General features: G+C 40.6%; 1 protein-coding gene and 1 long non-coding RNA gene across 3 annotated transcripts in view; both read left to right on the top strand.

Annotated features, from left to right (window-relative positions):
- Nucleotides 1-418: 418 nt before the first annotated feature.
- LOC117285852 lies at nt 419-19,755 on the top strand. The gene is made up of 3 exons (XR_004516941.1): nt 419-526; nt 18,970-19,009; nt 19,720-19,755. It is a non-coding gene; the product is annotated as an uncharacterized LOC117285852 (long non-coding RNA).
- The window catches only part of Arhgap44 (Rho GTPase activating protein 44), an 87,496-nt gene continuing 80,305 nt past the window's right edge, over nt 19,751-26,941 (top strand). For both annotated transcript variants that reach the window (XM_033762782.1, XM_033762781.1), the window contains exon 1: nt 19,751-19,824. The gene's annotated coding sequence lies outside the window, so the exon portion shown is untranslated. The remainder of the gene's footprint in view (nt 19,825-26,941) is intronic.

Here is a 26,941-nt window from a genome sequence, read left to right as displayed (position 1 = left end):
GGTATGAAACTGAAAGGTAAGACGGAAAACAGAAGAAGGGGGACATTGGAAAAATATCTTTTAAATATTTGTTCTCGTGGATCAGGGGAAACGGGTGAGAAAGTAAAACAGCTGGGTGTGTGGGGCAGAATTACTTACCACATATATATTAATAAAGAAGACTAGTTTATGAATTTAGAGATAGGCGGTTCCTTTATTTAATTGAATCAGGGTCCTCTTTCCTGGATAATCACCACCACAGGGAGAAAGCTGATCATTAGTTTGGAACCTGCAATTTACCTCATTGTCTGCCATGATGTTTTTGACTCTGGATACACTAAGGTTTGGCAAACTTACTTTGTTTGGAAAGTCTTCCCCCATAAACCCTGCTATGTTTTAGATCAAAAATGTCCCCCATGTCTCGTGTGTTTCTAGGTGGAGCTTTTGGAAGGTGATTGAATAACGAAGGCACTGTACTCATCAAAGAGTTCATCCACTATAAGTTCAGTAGCTGAGGGGGCTGTCAGGTGGTGAGGCCTGATTAGAGGTGAGTCACTGGGGGCGTGGCCTGAAAGGGTATAATATGTCTCTCCCCAGTTCCTCCCCTGGCTTTTTGCTTTCTGTGAGCAGTTTTCTCTCACCGAGGCTGTTCTACCATGTGGTTTCTGTCTTGGAGCCAGCCAACCATGGGCTGAAACTTCTGAAACTGAACCAAAATAAACCTCATCTACTTTAGGTAGTGAATGTTAGGTATTGTGGCCCAGCAATGGTAAAGTAGCCACGATAAACCCCACCTTTGAAAATGTCATCACCATCCTTGCCTTTGCGCCTCCTAGCAGCTTCCTAGACCACATCCTGGCTGGCTTCATTATCTGTCAGGAAGCCTTCACAGCATGGCTGTAGCAAAACTAAACTGAACGAAGCAAAACCTTTTCTCTGCATACTTGGGTTCAACAGCTTGGGCACTGGAAATTAAAGTGGCAAAAATATTTTAACCAGAAAAGAGCTGAGTTGGTTAACATGCACAGCATGCGTACATGTAGGACAGAGGAGCTCAGGGATGAGGTACTCCGAGGTGTGATTGAAATTTGGGCTTAGGAAAAGTTTGAACCCAAACAATACATTTGTCAGGAGGAGAGAAGATAATGTTAAGAGGGTTTTTGGCTTCTGTGGGCAGCAAATCTTGGGAAGGTAACTATCTGGAGGAAACAATGGAAGACAAGGGCAGTCTTAAGGGGTTTATGGTAGTCCTTATTTTCTACTTTTGGTCAGATAAGGAAAGCTTAGAAAGACATCTTGTATCTGTGGATCTTTGCTTGCTTTCAGCTCAAAATAATCCTTATGCCAGTGTGGCTTGTGTGAGGGTGGTGTATTCTGATTCCCTACAGCAGTATGGCTTGGAGATTGGTTAAGTCATACTAGATAAAGAGAGGGAAGATTGCTGAAAGTGAGATGAAGGATCTGGAATGTTTACCTCTCATACACAAGGCAACATAACAGGTCACAGTTACATGATGGAAACAACAGAATAATTCTTGAAGGGCTCTAGGGGTCAGGGAAGGATCCTAAAAGGGGGGCTACAGAACACTTGCATTAATGTTGTGTTTAGGCATGGACATATCTCCCTTTTCAGGGAGGTATTTCGAGAATCTCAGCCTTCCTAGCAAAATATAGTCCACCCTGTACATCCACAAATCAACCAACTGCCAAGAAATCATTTTTTTTTTCCTTGAGACCTAGATCTCACTATGAATGTCAGGCTGGCATTGAACTCACTAGCTCAGGGTGGCCTCAAACTTTGAGGCAATCTTCCTGCCTCAGCCTCCCATGCTGGGGTGACAGGCATGCACCACCATACCCTGCCTAGCAAACATATTTGAAAAAAAATTGTATCTGTTCTACACATATGTAGGCTTTTTCCTTGATATTATTCCCTATACAATACAATACAGTATAACAACTGTTTACATAGCATTTATGTGGCAGTAGGACCATAAGTAATCTAGAGGCAGTTTAAATTATACAAGAAGTAGTTTATAGGTTATCTTAAATGCTGTAGCATTTTCTATAATGGACTTGAGCATCTGTAGATATCGGTATGGAGGACTCCTGGATTCAGTCCCCCATGGATATCAAGGGATGACTATGACTTTTATTGTCCTCTCATAGCTCTGCCCTGGTAGAGATGCCATGGGCAGGGGCAGGTGAATAAGTCCACGTTTGTGCTCTTAGTCCTCTCACCATACTGAATTGTCTCCATTGTCCTGAATACTGGAACTCAAAGTAACATTTGCAAGTCAAACAGGAATTTGTGCACCAAGATGTTTTGTCATTTTCTATGTTCAAGATTTACACTCTGGAATCCTATATTTATAAGCCACTTTCCACCAGACTTAACCATAGGTTCATTTTTAAGACTGTGTCCACAGCCGTGGGCCAGAAAAAGACCTTGGTGAGTCATTGAGTTCATCCTCACACATTAGAGGGAGTTACAGGTCACAGGACCTGTCACCAATGACATGTGTCAAAATGCTCTAAAGGAGGCCTTCAGAATCCTTCACCTTGAGGTGCTGAACTAGGGTGTGCTTCAGTGGTAGACCACTTACCTGGCACACACAAGTCCATGAGTTCAGGTGACCACCTGAGGTGTCAAGTCCTTTTCATTTTGGAACACTTTCTTACACTTTCACATTCTGTCACTCATTGTTCTGTCAGTCACCCACCAGAATAACCCTGGGGTGTGACACATCAGCAACTAAAGCCTTGAGTATGATGTGGTCAGGGCATGGAACAATTATGCCTCTTTTCTGTTAATCAACTCGTAAAATTACACAGGTTTCAGAACCCCCAGAATGCACACTAACAATGAGAGAGAAGGTGGATATACTCCTGTGTGTGTCTGCTCTGGCTACCCCAACAAAGTACCACAGAGTAGGGGGCTTAAGTAACAGAAGTTATTTTCCCATACTTCTAGAAGCCGCGGGTTTCCCTTGAGGCATCTCTTGTTAGTTTTTGTTTTTTTGTACCAGGGATCAAACTCGACGTTGCACTTGGCAGGCAGGCACTGTGCTACTGCACTACATCCCCCCAACCCTCTCCTTGGGTTTAGATGCTATCTCCTGTGTCTTCATGCGGTCCTCCCTCTGCAAGTATATGTCCTGATCCAGTCTTTTTACATCATTATATTGAATTGGGGACCATCTTGAAGACCCTTGTCCTAACTTAATCACCTTTTTATTGACTCTCTCCAAATACAGTCATATCCTGGAGGTACTCAGGGTTAGAACTTTAAAATATGGAACTTTGGAAAGAATACAGTTCAGAACATAATACTACAGAGATCAGATAGCATCAAGACTATTATCTTTATATCCCCATTTCAGAAATCATGGGAAAGCCCATTCTTCACAACCCTAGTCTATGCATCATATCTGTGAGAGATTACAAACCCAATGGGACATTTTGAGAAGGCATATAACACACACACACACACACACACACACACACACACACACACACACGCCTTACTTGAAAAGAGCATAAAATTATTTGGAGGATTTAGTAATAATATGGATTTAGCATGATAAATGTCAAGATATTTGAAGTTTAAACATCTTGTTTCTGAGGAGGAAATATGAATCTTGGGCCTAGAAAACATTCTTGGGAAACATTCATGTTGTTGGACGGTCTCAGAGAATAATGAAGAATTGGTAGGATTTGAATTAGAGATTTTGGAATAGCACCTGGATGTCTTAGAACCACCAGGAAGGACTTTGGGAGTAGGGAAAAAGTAAAATTTAGCAAAAATTTTAATTAGATGCAGTAGTTTTAAAATTCCTTTTACAAATGCATTCAGTTGGTTAACTTTAGTAATAATTAGATATGTATCATGTGGTTCATAAATTTATTACATGTAGTGTATAAAATCTGTATTCTTTTGCAATTTTTTACTGTATTTTTATGTTAAAAATTCCGATGAATACACATGACATAAAATTCACCATCTTAATTGCTTTTGAGTGTACACATCCGTAGTGTTAAGTTCAATCATATCATTGTGTAATCATCACCACTATCCCATCACAGAACCTGTGAAATAATCCCCAGCCCCGGCCCCATGCAGCTGCTTTTGCAATAAAGTATACAATATGTGTGCTCTTCCTTGTAGAAGTCTTAGAAAACTTAAAGACAGAGGAGAGGTAAGAACACCTTGACATAGACTTTAAATGTGTGTGTGTGGGGGGATATATCTGTGTAATGTTGTTTTATTATATATCCTGGTTTGCAGCCTGGCCCTTTCCAATTAGCTTTATGTGTCAAAGCAATATCATCATTTTTAGAACTTAAGTGAAAGTATTTAGATAGCCTCTGGATTCTTTGAAAAGTGAGTTTTGTCCCTAGCCCTTCACAATATGGATATAAATTGATACATATAAAAATATATCCATTACAAAGACTTTGTTTCCATTTTTTTCCTTTTCTCATGTTTTTTTTCTTTCCCTTCTTTCCTTTCCCCTACCCTTCAAAGTCTTTGTAATGAGGAAGGGATGGAGGAGTTGAAGGGAGGGCAGTGGAATGGGGAAAAAAATAAGAACTAAGATATGTCATGTAAGGGTACAAGTTCCCAGTGATGACTGTAACTGCTTTGTATACCTAAAATGTACCAGTAAACTTAATGGAAAAAAATATATACATATCCATACCATGAAAGGCTGGCCATCAAAGGTTAAGTACAAATACTGACCTTTGTTGAGTCATCTTCCAGTGACTTTTCTTTCCATATTCAGTTGTTTCTGTATAATTAATTCTTCCGTATAAATTACTTTGAGAAAAGTTTCCACATTTTTAGTCCTGTAATATGTATGGTAGAATTACTTTCTTGTGCTAGACAATACTTTCATTAGTCATGGATGAACACACCTATTGTCTATCTCTCCTGCAACTTTGGGGTTTGTCTTTTTTAATTTTTGAAAAAAATAAATGTATATCATTTTAGAAAGTCAAGTGGTAAAGCACTTATAATAAAAAGGTATCAGGCCTCTCATGCTGACCCAGTGCCAGATCATGCCTGGAACGGTTACTTTCAGTGACTTCCGGTGCTCTGCTGGTTTATCTCCACAGCTCTAACGTGCTTATTTTCCAAATGCACACACACACGCAGACATGCACATTTTTCAACACACCATTTCCTTCCTGCTGGATGAGGTAAGGTTTTGATTCTGTGGAATCATCCACAGACCGTTCCATGCCCATTTCTTACATTGTATTGTCCTTTTACTTCTGTTGAAACTTCTCCTGTAGCCAAGTGGTCTGACTTTTCTTGACCTGCTATAGTGAGTATTAGGGTTGGGGCTTTTCTACCCAAACCCCCACCATGTCTCCACCTCTTAGTTTTATCAGCTGTTTCATTTTCTTTCCTCCTTCTTTCCCTCATTCTCTTCCTTTTTCCCTCTTATTACTTTATGCTTTTACACATTTTTATTTGCCTTCATTCTGTCTTGAAATCATCTTGGTTAAATCATCTGTGCTTTGTCAGAGGTTAATTCCAAAGGTTTAAAAGTCATTTTAACTACTTCTGTTATGACTACTTAAAAGTTGTTCATTGTGGCCCTAATAAAATGTTGATTACATTTCCTTCTCTGTGGTTTGTTCCACATAAAAGAGAATTTTCCAACTACCAAGAGCAAATGGCTTCTGTCTTGTTGTATTCTACAAAGTATTTAATCATACATGACTTTAATTTGATTCCTATACGAATCCTACCTTTTTAGGGCATTTTTTGGAGGGGGTCCTGGGCTTTAATGGGCTATCTTGCTTTTTCTATTACAAGAATCATATACTTTCATAATTTACAATTTATGCATTCCACCTGTTATTTTGACTGTTTTCTGCATCTTGGAGCCCCCTGAAGTATACTTTTGATTTACTTTTTCTAAACTTAAGGTAGGTCTGAAATCCTGGGATTTCTTCTCGTTGGACTTGAGTTTAGTTCTATCATTTCTTAGTGGATTACATTTTTATCCTTATTTTTCAGGAGTACATCCTCAAGGAGCTTCTTCAGAAAAAGAGACAGCTTTATTTTACAGATCTAAAATGATGTTATGTTGTCTGTTTCTTATTCTTTATTTGTTAGTTTATTGAACTACTGAAGATTGAACCCAAAGACACTCCATCACTGAGCTACACCTCCAGCCTTTTGATTTTTTTGTTATTTCCCAAGTTGGCTTCAAACTTGCAATCCTCCTCCTGCCTCAGCCCCCCACATAGCTGAGATTATAAGTATACACCATTGCTCTTGTCTCTATCTTGGGCTGATATGTTACTCTAATAAAAATTTTTATTCAAATAAATTCTCATTCAGAACTTTGGTATTGTTCTGTTATAGTCCAATATCAGTTATTGCTGATAAATTCTGCCACTGATCTGATAGCTATAACATGATAACTTCCTTCTCTCTGAATGCTTTGTAAAGTTCTCTTCTTCATTTTTCACTGTGTCAGTCACAGCTCAGTCCCCTTTCAGTTTGAGGGCTTGAGTGTTTCTTTAGTTATATGAAAATTAAATCAGTCTCTCTTCCAATCAATCTCTCTCCCTTCCCTCCCATCTGCCTCTTGTTGTCTTTCATTCTGTTTTCCCAAGACCTCATTTTAGAGTATACTTCTAGAAGCCTTTCCACTTTTCTGATTGTATTTTCTTCGCAGCATCCTATTCTTGTCTTGGGGTGCCTTTGTCTTCCTGGATGTCTCAGAAGGAATGAGTGAAGAACATTTTTAAGTTAAGCGTTCTCTGTGTCTAAAATAGTGCTGCTATAACATGCTTTTCAACACACAGATTTGTCCCCACATAAGCCCTGCCTCCTATTTCTCCCTGCTTTCTTCCTCTGAGGCAGTTTTCCTGTCTTAGCTCAATGCTCTATTTCATAACCTTTTGTTTTTGTGTAGAGGTGGCTCTTGGTGGCTGTTCTGCCTTTTCAGACCTTCTTTGTCTGTGCCTGACAGATCCTACCCAGCCTCCAAGAGCTGCTAGTACCCATTTCCTCCACTGAAACCTTTCCCAGTCACTACCTAAACCACACCTCAAGTGTGTATTTCTGTATCACTTAGTGTATAAGAAAAGCCTTAGGAAAATTTAATAATTAATTGATGTGGTGATTTTAATACAGGAGCAACTATGGGAATTTCAGGAACATCACACAATTCTTTTATTGAGACTAAGATTAATCTTAAAATGTGGTTCTCTGCTGTCAGTGCAGAGCTAAGACTGCATCAAGCTATCCTAATACAAACACCACTTAGAATGGCTTTGAGAGGATATTATTTCTTTCTGGAAAATAAGTTCAGGCATGAGTGTGTGTTGAATTTGGAACAATGGCTCGTGATGTCAAGTCTAGCTTCTCTACAGTTCTCTCTGCCAGTCCTTCGTGGTTACAAATGGCTGCTGCCACTCCTGCCGCTTTTTCTGCATTCAAAATAGGAAGAGAAACAGCGTGGCATCTGTGTCCCATTATTTTTATCAGGAAAGCAAAGCTTTCACGGGTGACCCTATAGCAGACTTCTGCTTGGCCACATACTTCTAGTTTCAAAGGGAACTGGGACAATACTGGCCTTCCACCCTCTATAGTGTGGGGCAGCAAAAGAGAAGGGATGGAGATGGGAGTTAAGAGAGCCAGAAAGAGTCCACCCCAAGGAGCCGGACAGGGTTGGGAAAGCACTTTGCCTAATTTTATCAAGGTTTATGTTTCCATTTTCACAAGTTTTACAGACTGCTTGCCATGTTATGGCTCTGTGTTGGATGTAGAAAGTGATGTGCTTCCCAGTGGGGCTTGCTTGGGAGATAAGCGAATGTTAGGTTTGCCTGGAACTCTGAGTTATTTGGGGCAGCACAGGGATAGAGGGGCAGAATGGATAAGAGGAGATGGACTGGGCAGAAAAATGGACAAAACGTAGACCTCAAAGAAATGGATTTGTTAACTCTGAGTGGGTGTGCTCCAGAGTAAGGATTTGGGATTTTATGTCACAAGCCAGTGACTGGTTCTTAACACACACCAGAGTCACCAGGAAGGATAGTTAAAGTAGATTGCAGATCTTTTCACAGAGTTTCTGATTCCACTGGGCTGAGCTGGGGCCTGAGAATTTGCAGTTCTAATCAGTTCTCATGTGGTGACACTATTGCTGTTGGCAGTCCAGGGACCATTCTTTTAGCAGTTTGTACCCAGGCAATGATTACAATAATATAAAGTAATAGTTTAGTTTTCTCATCCAGAAAATTGGCATAACACTTCCGGTTGTAGGGAATATGACTATAGTATCAATTTTTGTTACTGTTTGTTGATCTTGTTCTGGGATCTGGGGCCTTTCTGGAGGAGAGGGCTGGATTCTTCCTGGAGATAGCAAGCAACTTGCTTGCCTGCAAGCACTAGCTTGATATGCAGACCAGCTAATTCCTTCCTGGACCCAGCTCCCTTGAGGTCCCCAAGTTCAGGCCACTGTCCTCCTGCCCTGTGTCGTTGCAAGGCCAGTCACTGGACAGTTAGGGACCATTCCTAGAATCCAGGGCCTGCTGAAGGGACTAAAACCGCACAATCCCCAACCTGCTCTTTTGCACTCTTCCTCTCCCCCAAGTACTGAAGATTCAATCCAAAGCCTTTGCATGGAGTTGTATCCCCTAGGTTGTGTGTATTTACTTATTTATTTACTTTGACACAGAGTCTCACTCAGTTGCTGAGTTGTCCAGACTAGGCTCCAGCTTGCATTCTTTTATAGGCATGTGCCACATGCTGGGCCCTAAATCTGCTCGTTTTCTTAGCCAGCCTTCCCCATTCCTTCCCACAGATCCTCTGTACAGGCCCCTGCCTGCAGTTTCTGCTCCCTCCCATGCAGCCCTGAGGCTTCTTCCTGGGCCTGGGTGATGTGGTGTGGATGTACCTCTTGATCGAAAGTCGTTAAGTGTCAGCTTCTTGACAGTCACTTCCAATCCCTGTACCCAAGGGAAACAAATCCTGGGTGCATCTCTAATAATAATGCCTCTAACACACTCAGAGACTGCTTTAAGCTTCAGTCAAGAGGGAACCATATGGAAGGTAGTTTAGGAATGGTCTGTAATGGGGCTGTGAAGGATGAATACAAGGTGGGCTGGAAGGCTGCCATAGTTCAGGGTGGATCACTGAGGGGCCCTAGCTTGGAACTCTGCAAGTAAAAAGGGGCCCATAGCAGCTACAACTATTAGCAATATAAAATTAAGAGGATTTGGTAATATCACTGTTGAAAGTTGGTGACTTAACGTATGTGAAATGGTTTGGAGTAAGTCTTCCTCTCCTTCTTAAAGCAACTTCTGGGCCGGGGATTTAGCTCAGTGGTTCAGCCGCCTGCCTTGCAAGCACAAGCACCTGAGTTCAATCCCTGGTACCCAATAAATATAAATAAATAAATAAATAAAGTAACTTTGCTTTGCTCAGTGGCTTCTCAACGCTTGGCTCTCAGGCCAAATAAATGTCATTTTGTGCTGAGGCCTGAACTCCTAAATACATGTCAGGAAGATGTCCCAGGGGAAGATACACTGTCATGACGATTTTCTTTTTTCACATTTCCTACAATGTGTTCAGTACCTGGCGTTCACTACTCTATAGCCATCAATTGGGTGTCGCTTGAAATGTTTTCCCATTTTTATAGATTGAGAAATGAGAGATTAGCTAAAATTAAAAGCATTTTTATTGCAGAACTTCTCTGAGCTTTTAATGTTTGAATGAGACTCTAAATGGAGAATATAATATGCTTTTTTTTTTTTGAGACAGAGTTTTGCTAAGTAGTTCAGGCTGGCCTTAAAGTCACTATCTAGCCCAAGCTGACCGTGTTTTGTCTAGTTTGTTTGTCAAGAGAATAATTTCCTTCAGAATGTCTTAAAAGTCTGTTTCTTCATGGAATGCATTTTGGGAAATGCCACTGTGACCTAATGAGCTGATGTATAATTCTGGTGACAATCAACAGTTTTGTGGGTGGTGCTGATTGTTCTGAAGTATATAAATAGAACAGTGCACACTGCTTAGACCAATTTGCCATATCTTTGTTTTGCTTTCAGTGTGTTGAGTTAAAAAAATTAAATACTAAAAATGTCATGACTTGTACCCCAGTGTCACCTACACAGTACCTGTCACCCTGCAGAATGACTCATCCCTTGAAAATGGTGAAGAGTGCTTATTGTCTAGATGAATGATGCTGTCTTTCATTTACAAAGATGAAGCTGAAAATACCAGCCTCCCTAAAAATAAGATCATCTATGTGGCTGCCTTCCTTCCTTCTTTGAAAGAATATCAGCTTACACTGGCTTTTAATGCCCTAGTGAAGGAGCTTGGAGTAAGGCAGGATGGAGTTGCCAGTGAGACAAGGCCCTGGTTTGCCAAATAAGTGGCCTCCTTTGCTTCTCCCAGCTCAACATTGATGAGCCTCCCTTTTGGTCAAAAGAACTTTTTCTAGAATTTTCTTAATTCCATATGATCTCTTTGTGGTCCCAAATTTTTAGGAAAAAGTTGAATCCAAGCACAGTGGTACATGCCTGTAATCCCAGCACTCTGGGAGGCTGAGACAGAAGTATCAAAAGTTCAGGTCCTGCCTGAACAACTTAGTGACTCAGTGAGACCCTGTCTCAAAAGAGCTGCAGTTGTAGCTACATGTGAAGGTGTTGGTTCAGTCGCCTACTGTCCCCTTGTTCCCAGAAAAGAAAAGATTGAGCAGAATTTGTCTCTGGTACAAGATCTTTTCCCTTCCAAGGAGAGCTTGTTGCTCTCATAGCTGTGCAGCTGCAATACTTCTGATTATTACCTTAATTTATGTGTAGTTGCTATGTGACTAACTGCTGTAACTACCTGTCAGGGGACCTAAAATTGAGCCACTTATTTGTGGCAGGTCCCCTAGAAGACATGACCATGTCTCTCAGATACCTGTGTAGCAGCTCATTGGACTTCTAAATGTGTGTCCTTGATTAGCAGGCTAATGTTAAGAGTTTCATCTTACATAGAAAATGAGATTCGTTTTACAAAGAGCAGCACAGATTTCCAAGATTTCTTTTTCACATCACTGGTGGAAGCAGGAAGAAACTGGAACCCTCTCTAACATCCATGTAGGAGGGATGGTGGGTCAGTCTGGGCTGTGTGTACCAAGGAATGGTGTACAGCACTAAGGTGGGTCTATCTAGGCCCATAGGACGGAAACTAAGGAAACTGGTGACATGAAAATGATACATGAATGTGTGAGAGATGCCTTTATGAAGCATCTCATTTTTAAATGACATATTTAAAATGAAAATCTGTGTACATGCTAATGAATCTGTGTGAGAACAAGAGACAGAGAGACTGAAAGAGGCAGAGAGACACAGCCTGAAAGTAGGCCCAACCATCAACGGTGAATAGCTCTGGTACTTGGAATGTAGAAAATCTCTTATATCTCCATTCAGTGATATTTCAAACATTTTATTATGTGAGTATTTTAATCATATACAGGTCAATATTAAAATTTATCTTTTTTACTCCCCTATTCATAAACTATCCAATTTTATTCTTAAAGGAATTGATTGTAAGACAAGAAATATTTACTAAAGTAAAATAAAGAATGCAATGGGAATGAAGAATGAAAGAAGAGACACAGCAGCTCACCCAGGAACTGTGGCTTCCCTGCAGGGTGCTTCTTTTCCTGTCCTCCCTGTGTCCCTTTACTGGGTAGGGAGTGTGCCAGGCCATAAGCTCTTCTGTCTCCTCATGTACAAATGGGACATGACCCAATCAACCATCCATTCGCATTTCCAGGGGCTTTAATATTACAGTTGACTCAGCAGCTTCTGCTGTTGAACATGAAGTGGTTTCCAGCTTTTCAAAACCTAAACTGAACTGAAGGGAAAATGTGGGTCTATAAATCTTATTGTTTCAAATGGATCTCTACACATCGAATTTCCAAGTCAAATGTATACAGGTTTTGAAAATGTTGGGCACACAGTTCACGTGTGAGTCCTCTACGTTGAAGTGAACCTTGAAGTGGAAGATATCAGCTGTCCAGATCCTGTACTGGACCCCCAAGGGGCAGGGAAGGTGGACCAGCCATTGGGTAGACCACTGTAGTACCTGGGAGGGAAGCAAGGGGGCAGGGAAGGCCCACGCCCAGCCCTCCTGCTCCATAACTCAGCTTCTCAGCAAAGCAGAGCAGCCGGTGCTGTGCACTGGACAGATGGGTGCAGGTCTGGCCACCCTGCCTGGATGCTCTCCCTGCAGGTCTGTGTCCTCTGCTCGCACTCAGGGAAGCAAGTAGGCAGGTCAGTGTGTTGTTTTTAGTCTTGTGAGAATTACTTATGCTATGTTTATGCATAAATATTTAGTTCTTGGTTTTTGTTAGCTTTTACACATCTTTTACTCAATGCATTAATTACATATATTTCCACATTTATATTATGAAACATACTATATAAATCTAGAACCAAAATATTAACATTTCTGTTGATGACACCTGTATGTCTTTCTCCTGTCCAATCTCTTTCCCACAGAAAACCAGTATTTAGAGTTTGGTATACTTCTCTTGCTTTATTTTCACTTAACAACATATATATTTATCCTTTCATAGTATGTTGCCTAGTGGTTTTGGTTTTGAGTTTTATGAAAATAGTATAATTACTGTAGTCTTGTTTTTCTGGGTGTTTTGTTTTGTTGCATTTTGTTTTGTTTTTTGCTATGTTATACTTCTAAGATTTCACCCAGATTGTTTTGGTTAATTTTATTTTGTCACTTATATCACCACATGATACTGTATGTCAGTATGTGAATATATTCCAATTTTTTTCCCCTTCCTGAAGGTTATGTTTCAAATGCAGATCCCAACCCATAAGTGATAGTGAAATCAATTTAATGAGCACGGTAGAAAATGTTAGGGTGCATCACACACAGATTAAGGATTGTTCTGTTAAGAAGTTGTTTTAGCTTCTTTTCTCTTTGCTGAGACAAAATACCCAACACCCATAAATTAAGGGAGGAAAGATTTATTTAGCTCAGTTTGTAGAGGTCTCAGTTTGTAGTCAAGTTAGGGTGGCATGGAAGAGGGGCATTGTAGAAGAGAACTAATCCACGGCAAGCAGGCAGGGCAGGCAAAAGCACATTAGTCCTCTTTCTGCCCCTTAGGTTTCATGTAGGCCACCCTGTGGTATAGCACTCACACCCTTAATCCTAGGCAGAACTATGCCAAACCAATCTGTGGCCAATCATTGGACTGATTTAGCAATCTGTGGCCAATCAGCAGACTGATTTCATAATCACACACCCTTGATCCAAATACCCCACACTAGATTCAGCCCACCTCTGAGAAAGCACTCCCATGAGTACAAGGGGCTTCCAGGGTACATTTAGACACAAACCATAACAGAAGTAATTTCATTTGGATACTGAATTTCAGTGTCAAAGGAACAAGAGAGGGACAGCTTTCTAGAGCCCTTTTAACAACTTCACTCATAGGAACTCTTTTACAAGTTCCAATCCCTCTTTATCTTTACCATTTAAAATTGTCAGACTTCTGCATTTTCATCAGAATGTTAACTACAAAACAGCATCTCTTTATAGTTCTAATTTATATATTCCTGATTATAAAATTGAACCAAGTTTTCATATATTTATTAATCATTATAATTTCTTCTTTTAAAAAGTACTAGATGGGTGGGTGTGGTGACACATGCCTGTAATCCCAGTACTCTGGAGGCTGAGGTAAGAGGATCACCATGAGTTCGAGGCCAGCCTGGGCTTCATACTGAATTTAAAGCTAGCCTGAACTACACAGTGAGACCTTGCCTCAAAAAATAAAATAAAATAAAAAATGCAAGTCTTTAGCCCATTTTTCTAAGGAGGTTATTTGTTTTCTTTTCATTTACTGGTAGGAATTCTTTTTTTTTTCTTTGCGCTTGCAAGGCAGGCCACCAAACTGCTGAGCTAAATCACCAGCCCACTGGTAGGAATCCTTGATACAGTCTGAATATTGATTAAGGCTGCGGATGATGGAAGCCCCATCCTGGCCATGTTGCGATAAGCCTGTGTGGAACATAGCCCGCTGCCCACTGCTTTGGCTGTTTTCTACCTTTCTGCCTGCCGTGCCGTGGAAAGTTTTTCCCTCTGTGATGCTCCTCTGCCCTTGGATGGACAGTGGACTGGAACCTCTAAAAACCGTGAACCAGAATAAACCTTTCCTCCTTTAACCTGTGGGTGGGTATTGGACATTTTGTCTTATCAATAAGACAAGTAACTAAGATAGCTGGTAGAAGGATTGCTTTTTGCAAATGAATTTTCGTGTGCGTGAGAAGATTTCACCTTCTCTGTGATTAGATTCAGAATTCTTTATATGCTTGTCAGAGAAATTCTGATATGTTAAAGTTTTCATATCCCCTATAGCTTTACTACCTCTTGTTAACTGAAAAAGAAAATTGTTATGTCTTCTGCTATAATTTTTAGGGCTTTTTAAAATGTATATATTCTGTGATTCTTATTAGGTATCCTTGAGTTCAGAATTCTCATAATTTGTTGAGGAGTTAAACTTTTTTAACATTACATTGCAACTCTCTCCATTCAAAGTCTATTACATTAATTAAAAATAGCTTGGGGGTTGAGGGTGTAGCTCAGTGGTAGACCATTTGCTTAGCATATATGAGGCTGTGGGTTCTATACCTAGCACCACAAAACATCCCTCAAAGTCTATTTTCAGTATTTATTTCCTTTTCTCTTTAAACTTAGATTATTTATGTCTAACATACAGCTTTTATGATTAGCATCAAGCTATGTTTCTTATATCTAGAGTGAACATCTTTAGTTTTCACTGGACTATTTAGTGCACTAATATTTTTCAATATATTTGAACTTGTGTCTACTATTTTATTTTATGCTTTTTAAAGTATTTTCTATTGCTTCACCCACCACCACTTTTCCCCATTTGGTTCCCACCATTAAGACTTTATTATTTTGTCTTTTTGCTCTGGAAGATGTATACTCTGTTTCTGCCTCTTTAGTGATATTCTTGAAGTGGTTATAATGTCTTAGCTTATAAAATCTAAGCCATTATTTTAGCTTCTTTAAAGAACACTGCTAAGAGCTTGGAATATTTCAGTGATTTTCCCTTTTGGACTTACATGATGTTGTTTTCAGCTCTTAAAAAGGTTTCTTTTTTTTTTTTACTTAATTTATATAAAGTAAAATTAACTGTTTGGGTGGCTTTCTGTGAGTCTTAACACATGCATAGATTTATGTAACCACCATCACAAACAAAATGCCGAGCAGTTCTATGAACTCAAAAAATTCCCTCATGTCAACCTTATAGTGGTAAACTACCCCCAACCCATGTCACGCACTGCTCTGCTTTCCTTTCCTACAGTTTAGTTTTTTCTTAATGGAATATGAATGGGATCATTATGTGTCTAACCTTTCCAGATGGAATTTTTTACATTGAGCACAATGGTTTTGACACTGATTCATGTCATAGCATGTGTCCATATTCCATTCCTGTGTGTTGCTGGACACTACTCCATTGTATACATGTTCCATGGTCTGTTTACCTTGCCACCTGTAGGAGGAGATTTGGTTTGTTTCCAGATTTTCAGTATTACAGATAAAACTCTATCAACATTCTCAATCAGGGTGTGTGTGGGGAGGTTAAACATAAAATTTCATTTCTGTCAAGTAGCATTGCTAGGTCGTGTGGCACACGTAAATTCAAGTTTGGAAGAAATGCTCATACTCTTCCCACAGGAGCTTTGTGTTATGGCTTGTGTCTGGATGTCTCCAAAAGCCTCATGCAGTGGTCTTAGGTGGGGCTTTTTCAGAGGAAGCTAAATCTAGAGTGTGATGCTGTTATCAGTTCATGGTACACTGCTAGGCTGGGGGGGGCAGTAGGATTAAGGGTGTGAATGCTACTCACCCTAAGTAGCCGGAATAAGATAAAAGGGGCAGAAAGACACCTATAAAGTCCCTGGCTTTCTTCTGCCATGTCTCTCTGCCTTGGAGCCAGCCAACAATGGACTGAATACAAATTGTAAGCCAGATAAACCTTTCCTCCTTAACTTGGGCATCGAGTATTTTGTCTTAGCAATTACAGAAAAAGTAGTGTTCTACTCCAACAGTTTGTGAGAGTTCCAGGGATTCCATCTTCTCCAGAATTTGAGATCTGTGCGGTGTGTGTGTGTGTGTGTATGTGTGTGTGTGTGTGTGTGTGTGTGTGTTGCCATTCTAGTACTTGCATTTTATTTTTGGTATCATTTCACACTTTATAATGGATAACAATGGTGAGCATCTTACCTTGTGCTTTTTTGGCATCAACATATTTTCCTTCGTTAAATTTCTGCCCAGGTTTTTTTGCCTAATTTGAAGAGAATTTTTTTTGTACTGAATTTGAGAATTCTGTAAATAACTTAGATACAACTGTATTTCATATATATGATGCATATATTTTTTTTCTCTTTCTGGGTGTTATATTTTCATATATATATATATATATATACACACACACACACACACACCAGGGATTGAACTCAGGTCCTTGTGCTTGTGAAGCAAGGGGTGGCACTACTGAGCTAAATCCCCTGCCCATATTTTCATCTTTTAACAGTGTTTAACAGAGCAAGAGATTTTGATTTTGAAGAAGTCTAATATATTAATTTCTTCTCTTTTGTGAATCATGCTTTTGCTGTTGTACCAGTATCTATGAACCCATGGTTTCAATCAGTATCACAGATATTTCCTCTTAAGTTTTCTGGAAAAATTTTACAACTTAGCCAGGCATGGTGGCACATACCTTCAGTCCAGCTACACTACAGCTGAGACAGGAGGATCACAAGTTTAGGGCTATCCCAGGCAACCTAACAGACCTTGTCTCAAAATAAAAAAAAATCTGGGCATGTGGCTTAATGATAGAGCACCCCTGGGTTCAGTCGTTAATACTGGACCCCCACACACACATCAAAAAAAAATCAAACTTTGTCTTCCATTGAAGTCTATGACTTCTTCATGAATTAACTGCAATATATGATGTGGAGAATAGGCCAGGGTTCCTATTTTTGCATATCAGTGTATTGTAGCCCTATTTGTTGCAAAGACTCTTCTGTTCCATTGAATTGTCTTTGTGCTTGTGTCAGATTAGTTGGTCGTATTTGTCTCATGTATTTCTGTATTCTATTCTGTGCCACTGATCTAGGTTTCTGCCTTCTGCCAATACTATACTCTTTTATTTAATTTTATTGTAAATCTTAAAATTGGATCTTGTAATTCCTACAACTTTAGTTTTCTTTCTAGAAATGGTTTATTATTATTTTACTTTATACTTTAATATCAGTGTCAGAGTCTGTATGTGTAACAAATCCTGTTGAAACCTTGTCTGGGATGACATTTAATTTATGGTCAGTTTAGGGAAAATTGGCATCTCTACTGTGAGGGAGTGATTGAAAACTGCAATGTATGTTTAAAGTTTTTTAAATGCGTCACACTGAACAACACACTGCCATTAATACCCCTCAAAACACTCTCCATGCTTCAAACACACTTATCCCAGCATTCTTGTCACTTTTCTGAAGCAGCTCTGGAAAGTCCTCCTTTGTGAGTGTCTGTAGTTGCATTGTCACGGCTGCCTTGATGTCCGGAATCAATTGAAAGTGTTTACCTTTAGTGGTCATTTGGATTTTGGGTTTGACTTTGGGGAAGAGCCAGAGATTGCATAGTGCCAGATTCTGGGAATGAGATGAATGAGGACACACTGTAGTGTTTTCGCACATCTGCCTTTTCTTTGGAAGGCAAGGGGCAGCGGCATTCACTGTATTTATTATTCCTGTATAGACATTCATGAAGTAGAACTTGCAGAACTGCCTCAGAAATTTGCAAGAACTACAGAATAAGTATGTTTTATGCTAGTGTGAGGGTTTTGAGGGTGATTGAGAACAGTGTATCTTTTGCTGTAATTCATTTTAAAATGTAAACATTCACCATATATTTTGATCACTCTTGATACATTGCATTTTCTGGTCCACAGACACAGTGTGTCTCTCCATTCACCTAGCTCTTCAGTGGTTTCCTTTACAAACACGTTGTAGTTTTCAGCCTGCAAGTTCTTTTTATGTTTTGTTTTTTTTTTGTGTGTGTGTGTGTGTGTGTGTGTATGTGTGATGTCTGTTAAGATTTTTATTTTTAAAAAAATTTTAGTACGTATTTTCAATAGATTACGTTTCTTGTAGGGTGTTGGTACGTGTACATAACATGTCTTCATTCTTTTTACTTCCCCTCTCCCTCCTCTCACTCCCCCTTCCTCCCTCCTTTGTATGCTTTGCTGTACTGACACCTAAGAATTGTACTCTTTAAGCTGTTGCCTCTGATATTTCTAACAATTTCAATGTTCATTGGAAGCATGTAGCAATACTTAATTTTTGTGGTTTATCTCGTCATATAATCTTACTGAACTTATATTAGTTGTAGTAATTTTTTTTTGTACATTTCTTAGCATTTTCTGCGTAAACAGTCATGTCACCTGAGAATAGTGTCCTAATACTTGGTTGCCAGACCTTGGTGTTACTTGCCTGGACTCAGTTACTGTCCCTACGTATTGTCTTTTATTGATTCCTTCTCGGATTTCTGCTGCTTTTGCTTGCGTGCTTGGAGGAGGCCAAGGAACGTGGATGTAGAAACCTACTTAATTCTGTGACTTTAAAAGAACACATGTCTGGTAACTACAGAAGTGTGTGCTTGTTGTGCTTCATCCAGCTCCTGATCTATAGCAGGAAATGAAGAGTGTCTCATTTGTCATGTTCACAGCTGTGTTGCTTAGTTAAGGTTCCCTATCAGTTCCAGAATTGTCTCTGTATTCTCTTGTTAGGAGCTTCTGCTATTAATTTCTCTGTTTTTCTAATGTTTGCTAAGAAATGAGAGTGAGGGATAATTATGAGACTGTTTTTAATATATTTTATTTTTATTTTTCTTATTGATACGTTTCTCAATTTTCACTTTAGGGCAGAAAAGACTGAAGTTCTGAGTGAAGACCTTCTTCAGGTAAGGCTGTCACCGACGGTGGGATCATGTCGCCAGGTGTACTTTCCCTTCTAAAATAAAGCCTTCTCCATGCTGTATCAGCTGCTCCTGCCACTCCATGTATGGACTGTTCCGAGCTGTAACGTTTTGTGTTTTCATGACGATGCTTTACATTTTGGATACAGTTGGCTCTCCTGTATATGCGTGTCCACATCTGTGGATTCAACCTACAGTGGATCAAAACTATTGAGAAGATGATTGTTATCAATACTAAACATACACAGACTTTTATTATTGTCATTAATTTTTAAACAATACAGTAGAGCAAGCATTTTTATGATGTTTATGTTGTATTAAATATAATAAATAGTCTAGATGTGATTTATACAGGAAGATGTGCATAAGTTAGATACATTTACTTTGCCTTTTTATATAAGGAATTTGAGCATCTGTGGACTTTGGTGTCTGAGGGGGTTTTGGAACCAAACCCCTACAGATGCATTGAGGGTGACTAGAAGCTTTAGCTAAGTTTCTTGAGGAGAGCATTCAAGTCATTATAAGCTTAGCAGGAGGGTGTAGTGTCTGTAGTCAGTCCCCTTCTAGCTCTCCAGAATTGGATTTCCCCAAAGTCCTTGTCTCTGGAGATAGGGGTCATGATTGTTCAAACTGATAACCTCTCCTCTCTTGACCTTGCCTTTCCCCCACGTCACCCCGTGTCATTCTGTCTGCAGGTGGAGAAGCGCCTGGAGCTGGTAAAGCAAGTGTCTCACAGCACCCATAAGAAGCTCACTGCGTGTCTACAGGGCCAGCAAGGGGCAGAGGCTGACAAGCGCTCTGTAAGTGCCCTTCACAGAGCCCTGGGAAGCTCACATTTGCCTCCTGATGGCAAGGATCCCACTCCGTAGGCCTTGTTTACTGTGGCTATGTATGTAGCCAAATAATGTGTGTATGCATTAACCAAGCAAGCATAGCTGCTCGTTTCTGCAGAGTGGCAACCCTTCCACTGTTCTTGTCCTGCCTGAAACATTACCCTTCCTAGGCAAGGTGAGGTCCTCATCCTTGAGTTCCCCAGAGTGAGGTTCACAGGACAGTGGCAGAGACATACCTAAAATCCCACCTCGAGGGGATCTTTATCCTTGATGGACATCTCACCCCTGATCCAGCTCAATCATAGATTCCATTGGTCCCAAAAGCATTTTGAGATCTCATGGAAAAAATGATGCCTTGGTTTACAGGGTTATAAGTGACCCATAAAAGCCCGTGAAAATTGTTTTCATTACAATGAAAAGGTAAAGAGGGCCTGCTAAAGAAAGCTGCTCTGATATCTTTGCTTATAACCTACCTACATCAGTAATAATGTGGTTCCATTTCACACTTCTTGGTGTAAGCAGTGTTGATAGTCTTACTTCCCCCTTAACCCCTGCCTCCCTCGAGTGTACTGGAGAGTAAGATATTCTGAGACATTACTTGGCATCAGTACCAGAGATTTGCAGTCTAGGGAGACTTTTACTCCTTCCTTAAGTTTACAACTTACATGCTCATTGTCAGATTTTTCTGACCTAGAGTTAGTGTCGCCTTCCTCTTCACATGGTCTCACTGATCCCCGGGCCTGATTTAGCCTTGTCTCTGCTGGATATCAGGTCACATGCCCAGTGCTTCCTCCTGCTGCCTTCTGAAGTGGAAACACCTGCTCTGCTTACTGTCAGTCATTTTCTTCTTTTCCTAGACCTGGTTTCTTCTTTCTTAATAATACAAATTGAGTGTCCTTATCAATTATGTTTAGAACCAGCAGTGCTTCGGATTTCACATTTTTTAATACTACTTACATATACATAAGACTGATCTTGGGGATGGACCCAAGTCTAAACGTGAAACCCATTTGTATTTCATATACACCTAGTACGTGGAACCTGAAGTTAATTTTATGCTGTATACTTAGTGCACCTGTGTTTTGGCTGTGTCCCATCACATGTGGTCAGGTGTGGAATTTTCCACTGTGGCATCATATTGATACTTAAAATGTTTCAGTTTGGAGTGCTTGGGTTTTCTATTTTAAGATTAGGATGTTTAACCTATATTCCAAACAGAAATCACTTGTATGTGGTGCATATAAAAGCCACAGATCTGGAAAATAGCTATAGAAAGAATTCTCTGTGTGTCAGGAATTTCAGCAAAGGGAACCTGAGTCATCTAAAGCAAGAGTTTATAAAATTACTTTGGACCTAAAAATCCTTCTAATGCCTATCAAAGGTGGAACTCTGGGAGCTATTCCTGAGAGGGGCCTGGGGCCATGCCTGCCTTTGACCCACATCCTTTCTTTTACTTAAAGAAACACTCTTTTTAAAATAACTGATCTCAGGTATGGTACATTTTGATATCAAGAGTCCCATCTCACTGTTACCACCAGAGGCTTGAAACCGGTCTTTAGTGTTTATAAGCCAGTTAGTACTAGCATTGTTTTTTTCTGGGGTAAGACAGAGTTATAGTTTTGTAGAGTTTTCACTGGATTGAGGACCTTGCAAATTCTACCAGGAAGAAATGAGTGTTCTAAAGTGTAGTGACTTGCTGGCAAATTTAAGGTATGGCAAGAGCAACAGATCAGAAGAGACCTCTGTTGAAAAGACAGTGTTCCTCACAATTCCCAAGAGGAGGGGACAGGCCAGGCCACAAAGGGTGATACAGGGAAGCACCATGGTGGGTCAAGTAGCAGAAGGGCATGGATGTAAGCAAGAGACTTCTATAGTTTCTGCAGGAAGGAACAAGTGAGGCAGGGTGAGCATACATAGTTTGAGCAACTTCAGCAGACTTTATGGTATAAGGACTGTCCCTAGTTGTCTAGTAACCTGGCCCCAGTGAGGCACTCAGGGCAAATGGGTATTGGCCTGGAGCAAGAGAACTGGTAAAGGAAGTGGTCAGAGTGTAGGCTCTGAATTGATTGGTTTGTATGTTGAAAGTGTGCTCTGGATGAGTTGTTTCCTCTCTCTAAGACTTGTCCAACCCATAGTGGGGCAGTCCTTCCAAAGACCAAGACCCCGAGACCTGGTCAGAGCATACAAGTCTTCACTACTGGCTTCAGCAGAAAAGCATTGAACAGAGATGCCTGAAGTAGCTGTTCCCAGACTTTATTGAGCAACTTTGGGTCACATCTCTATAATGCTTGAGCTCCCACTTAGGGTTATAATGTGGCTGCAGCAGCTCCAGACATCAGGTCTTCACGTAGTTACTTAAGCAAGTGGTTAGAGCATGAATTAGGGGAGAAAAAAACCCGTTTCAGAGTTTACTTTGTGTTTCTTTAGTTGCAGGGGAGGCCAAGAAAGTGAAAATATGTCAGAGAAACAGGTCTGCCGTGACTGGCCATGATTCACCTGTGAGAACACACATTGCCTGGCTTCTCATAGTAGGGAAGACATGTAGCAGCCACCGTCAGCCCTGAAGGCTGCAGCCACAAGTGTGCAGCGGTGGACCTGCAGACGGGGAGCCTATGTAGTTGACCTGGAAGAACTTTGCAGTGGGTATCGGTGCCCAAGCACAGGTAGATCAGGGATTTCAAGTGCTAGATCTCAGTTGTTTCTCGGGCTTACTAGTGTTTCTTTATTATCCTGTGACTGAGTCTGAAAATCATTTTTTTTCTAAAATAACACATCAGAAACCTTCATAGGAAACATGACCCTTTCAAATTGTCTAAATACTGAAATAGTATGTGTAGCTTGTTGAAACTAGTTAGGGAAATATATCAAGATCTTTGGAATGGGTGAAAAGGATAAAGGAATTTTAAAAAAAGAAAATCTAAAAGAAAATAAATAAGATTGATTGGGAAAAGGGCAGAGGGAGGGCAAGGTGACAGATGCTAGCCATGCAGGTCAGGTGTCAAGGAGTTCAAGACATTGTTGCCCACAGAAGAAATGATGCCACCCAACATGAACAGGTAGGTGAGCAGGTAGGGTCATAGCCTCTCAGTCCTGCTACTGTCATAGGGTCTTGGGATTAGGAGGGACTTTGTGGATGTCCACACAGCTCTGTTTTGTTGGAATACTATCAATTATTGCTGTGATTTTTCTTGAGTATTAGTTCATTAGCAGTTGTTATAACATTTAAGCTTTTGTTATTTACCTTTAAACATTTGACCAGAAAGTCCATTATTATCCTATGGGTGCTGAGTTAAGCTAGATTCCCTGTGAAGGTAGAGAATAAAAAGGGTACGAATTACTTTTTCATCTTGTGTCTTGAGTCCAGAACAAAGCTGGTGAGCTTATAGCTTTTTAAGCCTCTCAATGTAATGAGGATGTTTGCTTTTTTGAAGTACTTGCATATCTAATAAGGAGATCACATCCAACAGATAAACTGCTAGACAAGGAGCTGTTGCTCCATCTTATTAATGGCAGTGCTGCATCTGCCCTGTAAGGCAGTGTTCATGCCAAGTGCTGGGCAAATGTGACAGGATTCTGGGCCTCAAAGACAAGCCCAGGGGCAGCAGGCATTGAATGGGCTCAGATCATGTGTCTTACTGCTGAGTAGAGGAACTCAGAAGGAATTTAACAGTAGGAGGTTCCAAGAAGATGTGTCCACTGGGGATAAGTAGGAGATGGCAGAACCAAGAGGGGTACGGGTGCTCCCAGGCAGGGCCGGGTTGTGCGGAGTTCCTAGAGCCAGAAGGAGTTTGGCATTCCTGAGGAACATGTAGGGGATCAGAGTGATGGAGACCATGGAGAATAGAGAACGAGAAGGAAATTTGCAGGAGATGGGACCCCAAGGGACTGCATCACACCCTGAAAGCCATGGAAAGGATCTGGACTTATCCCTAAGAGCAGACAAAATCCAATACTTTTGTTCTGTTTTGTCTTGTTTTTTTGGTTTTGCGGGGGGTTGTCTATTTGGTGGTTTTGCTTCACTACTGGGCATTGAGCCCACGGCCTGGTTCTAGACCAACTTTACACTGAGCTGAATCTCCAATTCTTTTTAAGATTTTGAGACAAGATTCATATTTGAGCCTCAGCCTCCCAAGTAGCTGAGATTTCTGGCTTGTGCCTCCTAAGCTCAGGTTTTATCAGAGAGCCTCATGGCCAGAGTTGTTCATGATTATGTGAATAATAGATTAATAGGGTGGATGCTGTGATAGAAGTGAAGGCCAGTTAGATAACCGTAAGAACCATTTCTGGGGGAGTGATAGAAACAGTGAAGAGTGAGAGAGATCTGCACACCTGGTAGAAACTGGAGGAAGAGTGTTCACACCGATAATTGAGTGGAAATGGAGGTACAAGGAAGGAGAAGGGAGTTCAGGCACTTTGGTTTGAGGGACTCTTGAATCCATACAGTTGGGATTCCTTGGAGGAAAAATACAAGTTGAGAAGACAAATGATCATTGCATCAAGAGGCTCAGGAACAGCAGCATGTCCGGCTCTACCTTTAAAATCTAGTAAAGATCTAACTGGTTGTCAAATCTACATGCAGGATATCTTTTTTTTTTTTAGGCAAGTGCTTTACCAGTGAGCCACACCCGAGCCCTCTAAACATCATCTTTTATTATTTCCTTTCCATACCTCATAGCCATACCTTCTGCTGCCTCTTCCTCCAGAGAAACTCCATTTTGCTTTAATGTGTACCACACTCATTCAAGCAGCTGGTTCCTACTATGTCCTTCCTCCAGCCTCTCCTCCACCTTCATTTTCCATCGTCTACCACAACCCAAGTGACTGTTTAAAGTGGTAATCAGATGTTGACCCACTCCTGCTGAAATCCCACCAAAGGATTCCCATTTTAAAATAAAAATCTAAACTCCTTACTTTGGCCCTCAGACCCACTGATATGCCTTCTACCTGCCTCTCTGAACTCAGCTCTTGCTTCTTACTTGTCAATCATCTTTCTCTAGCTGTGCCGACCTGTTCTGAACCACATGCTAGGCTGTGTCCCTCTTGGAGCCTTTGAGCTTGCTCTGGCCTCCATCCGGAAGCTGGGTAACATCGACCTCTTATTGTTCAGTTCCTCTTCTGTGTCACTTGCTTAGGGAAGTTTTCCCAATCCATCTAATTCATTTGCAACTTCCTCTCCTGTCCCTTCACCCTGTTTTATTGTTTGTGACATGTATGAGTATCTGAAATCCCTGTGATTGATTTCTGCTGCCAATGTGTAAGCTCCATGGGAGCGGGGATCTTGTCGCTCTATCAGCTATATTTTCACATGGTAGACAATGATAAAAATAGATCTGTGTCCTGAATGGATGGATGGTCTGTGAATATTTTAGGCACAGAAGCTGCCTAACACACTAGCACACCGATCTGAACCCTTCCTATTGTGTAACAGGAAATCTAATATGACGGCTCCGAGCTGATCTCTGAAATCTGACTACCCGGGGTTTCAGTGCAGCCCTACTGCTTCCCAATTTTGCCTGGCCTTGGGAAAGTGAATTACTTCATAAGTCTTAGTTATTACCATTTGGGCAGTGGTAATAGCAATGACCAGTAGAGTTGTTTGAGAGTTCAGTGAGGCAGTCTGTATGAATGCCTAGCATAGAACCTAACTTAGGCAAACATTACAGAGATCTGACATTGCTGCTGTTAGTAATGCCCCACTGTCAGGCCCAAGTGGCCACTTAGAACTGTTGAGCCCTGATCCACATACCTGGGCTGTGTTTTTGAGTATTAAATCACACAAGAGCACGTTGCCTAGACTTAGAATTAGAGAATAGTAGAAAGCAGTTTTCAGAGATAAGGGATGAAAGAAAGAGAAAACGTTTGGGGGAGCAGTGGATATTAGAATGAGACTTGCGTCTGAGTCATCCTACAAATGGTGTAGCTTATGCCCAAGATAATTTTAGAGAGAACAATCATCTCAGGCATGTCAGATTTATGCATTTAAGCCCTGAGACATTCTGTCTTTTTCTTAAAAGTTCTGTCTGAACTCTAGAGCCAGGGAAAATTTATTTTAATAACTTCCTTTTCACTCTGAAACATCACTGGCCAGTGTGAAGTTTGCTGAGGTGTTCACTGGTATTCACCAAGGTTTGGACCAGCTCTCTCAGCATGGTTCCTGGGCAGCAGAGGGAAGCAAGTTGCAGCACCTTTTATAGTCCTTTGGGCAATTTATTCTTCTGAAAATTGCATGTTTTTATATATGCAGTGGGAATGAGCAAAGGGTTGTGAAGGGAGAGCAAATTATACCTTAGTGATAGAAAGTCAGGAGTTGATGTGAGGTGGCTGTAGTGCCTGGCTTCTACTGAGCCCTCAATTTACATTTGATCCAGAGAATTTAGATATAGAAATAATTTGTAGTCTGTTTGAGGTTATCATCCATTAACATCTCATCTACTGCCTTTGTTTTTTTTTTTTTTTTTGGTATCAGGGATTGAACTCAGGTCCTTGCGCTTGCAAGCCAGGCCACCTAACCACTGAGCTAAATCCCCGGCCCTACTGCCTTTGGTTATAGGTTTCCCTATTCCTTTTTGACATGAAGGTAAACCACTTTAATTCATTTCTTCCTTTTGTTGTATGGCAGCCTCTTTTTAGTTTGTTGATTCTTAAAGCATTGTCATAAATAAAACTCATTATGTTCTACTGAGTTTTATTCATTAACCCTCCTTTTCCTGCACTTGGAATCCAAATGATAGGAAATAATATGAAAAATCTTTCTATGTATAAAGTCAAAGCCCCGATTAAAAATCAAATTGATATGGATAAATAGGTATGATGGGGTGAAATAGAGAAATCTTTTTGTACTTTTCTTGTTATAATCTTGAGAATTAAAAAGCCATTGAAACAGGACTAATCTTCTTACTTTGTGTTACTTTGTCACTTAGTGCTACCCCCCCAACACACACTAAGAACACTGCAACATAGACCCAGGCGTGGTGGAGCACGTCTGTAATCCCAGCACTTGGGAGGCTGAGGCAGGAGGATCGCTGTGAGTTCGAGACCAGCCTGTGCTACATAGTGAGTCCCAGGTCAGTCTCAACTACATAGT

The sequence above is a fragment of the Fukomys damarensis genome, unplaced genomic scaffold (assembly GCF_012274545.1).
Source record: "Fukomys damarensis isolate Sample0158 unplaced genomic scaffold, DMR_v1.0_HiC HiC_scaffold_13, whole genome shotgun sequence".
Lineage (NCBI taxonomy): Eukaryota > Metazoa > Chordata > Mammalia > Rodentia > Bathyergidae > Fukomys > Fukomys damarensis.
The sequence above is the reverse complement of the archived record's forward strand: the minus strand, read 5'-3'. Positions and strand labels throughout refer to the sequence as shown.